The sequence below is a fragment of the Priapulus caudatus genome, unplaced genomic scaffold, assembly GCF_000485595.1.
Source record: "Priapulus caudatus unplaced genomic scaffold, Priapulus_caudatus-5.0.1 Scaffold392, whole genome shotgun sequence".
Classification (NCBI taxonomy): domain Eukaryota; kingdom Metazoa; phylum Priapulida; class Priapulimorpha; order Priapulimorphida; family Priapulidae; genus Priapulus; species Priapulus caudatus.
This window is the reverse complement of record NW_014577453.1, coordinates 244,243-248,114: the sequence shown is the minus strand read 5'-3', so window position 1 is coordinate 248,114 and position 3,872 is coordinate 244,243.

The window sequence follows — 3,872 nt, the reverse complement described above, 5'->3', positions numbered from 1 at the left end:
TTATATCTCAAAGCTGCTGAGAAACCACGTAGCTCGCTGCATTCCCCGACCCACCTCTCTCCCATGCTTCCCTCTTGATTTTTTTCTCTTTCTCTTTCTTCTACTCTCTCTAGCGGTGCACAATCCCTTCTCTCTGTGTGCTGTCTCTCTCTCTTCGCTTTCTCTCTCTCTCGCTTTCTATCTATCTCTCTTCTCTCTCTCTCGTTCGTCTCTCTCTCTCTCTCTCTTCTCTCTGCTCTCTCGCTTATCTTCTCGCTTTCTCTCTCTTTCGCTCTCTCTCTTCTCTCTCTCTCTCTTCTCTCTCTCTCTCTGTTTCTCTCTTCGCGGTCTCTCTCCTCTCTCTCTCTCTCTCTCTTTCTCTCTCTCACTTTCTCTCTCACACTTTCTCACTCTCCGCCTCTCGCTTCCTTTCGCGCCCTCGCTCTCTACTCTCTCTCTCTCTCTCTCTCTCTTTTCTCTCTTTTGTAATCTCTTTCGTTCTGACTGTTTCTATCTGTCTTTCTGCCTTTATCTTCTTTTCCTCCGATCACAGCCGATGCCGCCCCGTGTTGCCCCCGTGATTGATGAACACATTCAATCGAATCAACATCGATGTGATTCGCTCGCATATAACGTTGGACACCGATGCTGTTAGTAGATATATAGAGATGTCGCGATAGGCCGTGGACTTCGTAGACCGTCAAAAGACCAGAGTTCACGACGTGACGAAGATGAAAGAGGCGCGAGTGTCGGACAGCCCGTCAGGCAGCGCCACTGTAGAGCTTTATCGTTACGCAATCGATATACTTAGGGATCCGTTTTAGTTTTGGCGGAAGGGGGAGCCCGTGTCGATAACAAATGCGTGGATAAAGATGATGCATTACCACTGTGCACACTCGGGAAATACGTTCGCGGCGGGAACCTATAAAATCGGGCGAAACGCGATAAAACCACACGTCGTAAAGTGATTCCGAGCTCCGTATTCAGCCTGTTCTGCTAGCATCTACGACAAATACGACATACGCATATACGCTCTTTTATGACACCATTTGGCATAGGAAGATTCTTCCTATGACAAATATTGTTGTATGTGTTGTGCGCATCATAGGAGTTTAAGAGCGCTATTATGACCGCAAGCAGTGAATTTCAGCTGTAAAGCGGAACGAAGTTGACTCGCCAATATTTCTCCTAGGAAGAATCTTCTTATGACAAATAGTGTCATAAGAGAGCGTATATGCGTATGTCGTATTTGTCATAGATGCTAGCAGAACATGTCGCCGCCGTATTCAATGCTAAGGTAGTACGTGCGGGTCCTCAACAGTCCGAGCTCCGCATTCGATGCTGCTCTAGCACATCTAATAACAATCAATCATAAATAAACATCAATATCTCTAACACTTCAATCGACGCACATCCTTTGAACGTGGACGCGCCGCGAAGTTGCGTTAGCTACACGGGCGCGCTAACAGATGCGTAAAACACGTCGGAAGCGGCGGGGCGGGGGGGGGCGGGTATTTATTGCACGCGGTCATACATCACGACGCGTGCGATAGAGTAATCCACAGCATACTGAATTTATAATTATACACAATTATAATCCGCAGTTTTCTCTTCTTCTCCATGCAAGAGGATGTAGCGTGACAGAGGGAACGGGCATGTAGGGAGAGGTAGCATGAAGGGGGAGAGGTATGCGGGGAGAGGTAGCATGAAGAAGGAGGGACATGTAGGTAGAGGGAAGTATCATGAAAGGGGAGGGACATGTTAGGGGAAGTATCATGACGGGGAAGTGACATGTTAGGGGAGGTAGCATGACATCGAAGTGGCATGTTAGGGGAGGTAGCGTGAAGGGAAAGGGGCATGTAGGGAAGGTAGCATGACATGAAAGTGGCATGTAGGCGGAGGTAGCATGAAGGGAGAGGGGCATGTTAGGGGAGGTAGCATGACATGGAAGTGACATGTTAGGGGAGGTAGCATGAAGGAAAAGGGGCATGTTAGGGGAGGTAGCGTGAAGGGAAAGGGGCATGTTAGGGGAGGTAGCGTGAAGGGAAAGGGGCATGTTTGTGTGTGTGTGTGTGTGTGTGTGTGTGTGTGTGTGTGTGTGTGTGTGTGTGTGTGTGTGTGTGTGTGTGTGTGTGTGTGTGTGTGTGTATTTGCGTATAATTAATTTTTATGCGTGCCTAAGCGCGTGTTTGTGCGCGTGTGAGTGCCTGCGCGCCTGCGTGTGGCGGCAATTAGCAAGCGATTATAGGCGCGCATCGAAACCAGCGATCGACCGACATGAATTTCAAAAGTTGTAACCGGGCGGTAAAGTTCACGACGTGTTGTGCAAAGTTAAAACGTGGGCACCGCAGTTCACTGCGTTAATCCACGACGCTTCGTGTATACAGGGAGATAACGAGGGACGAGGGAGGGAAAGCGGGGAAGCAGGTGCCGCGTGCGGACATCCTGTTCTGCTAGCATCTATACGACACACGTATATACGCTCTCTTATGTCACTATTTGTCATAGGAAGATTCTTCCTATGACAACTATTGGTGTATGTGTTGTGCGCATCATAGGAGTTTAGGAGCGCTATTATGAACGCAAGCAGTGAATTTCTGCTGTAAAGCGCCAACGAAGTTGACTCGCCAATATTAGTCATGGGAAGAATCTTCCTATGACAAATAGTGTCATGGGAGAGCGTATATGCGTATGTCGTATTTGTCATAGATGCAAGCAGAACATGTTGCACATGCAACGTAACCTCCCGCGTTTCAACAGCGTAAACTGCTGTTTTATTTACATTTCATCATCTGTTCGACTTCGTCAACGCATTATGTTGCTCGTGATGTGTTAAAACGTGCGTTGAGCGGCCCCGTAATTTCCCTCATTAGCATATATACGTGGCGATCTGAGGCTCAGTACAGCGGAGTGTGTTTGCAATTCTTCGCAGAGATGAGATTTATCGGCGAGCCTTATCGCGTGGCTGCGAGCGTGTTACGTGCGGATTACGAGTCTGTTATTCTTCGCTCTCACGCGTCGTATCGTAAACCCGTGAACACATACACGCTCACGCGCACACACACACACGCACACATACGCGCGCACACACGCAGACACACGCACACACGCACGCACGCACGCACACACACGCGCGCACACGCACGCACGCACACGCACACGCACACACACACACGCACACGCGCGCGCACACGCACACACACACGCACGCACACGCACACGCACACGCACACGCACTCACACACACGCGCACGCACGCACACGCACACGCACTCACACACACGCGCACACACACACACACACACACGACCTGATCCGTTGCCGAGTAAGTTTTGTCGATGGAATTCGCGTCTCGTCGCTCAACGACCCATTCCTCCACACACGCATGCACGCCGCGACTGAGCTTCGATAAATTGCAGCCACCTCCCCCTCGCCGCTCCCAGAAATGACATCGGCGCCATCTCGCGGAGGAGATTGAAGTGAAAGCGCTGGGCGGATTCTTTTCATTTCTTGCTCGTATTTCTGTCTCCGCCGCGGAGAGATTCCCCTCTTCCACGATGTTTCATTAACTATAATTGTAGGTTAAAGAAAGAGATGAATGAACAGTTGATGAAGGACTTGGCATCGTGCCAGTATCTCAAAGACTGTGAGAACCACGTAGCTCTGCTGCTTCCCCACCCACCTCCTCCCGCATGCTTCCTCTTGTTTTTCTCTTTCTCTTTCTCTCTCTCTCCGGTGCACAATCCTTCTCTCTGTGTGTGTCTCTCTCTCTCTCGCTTTCTCTCTCTCTCTCTCTCTCTCTCTCTCTCTCTCTCTCTCTCTCTCTCTCTCTCTCTCTCTCTCTCTCTCTCTCTCTCTCTCTCTCTCTCTCTCTCTCTCTCTCTCTCTCTCTC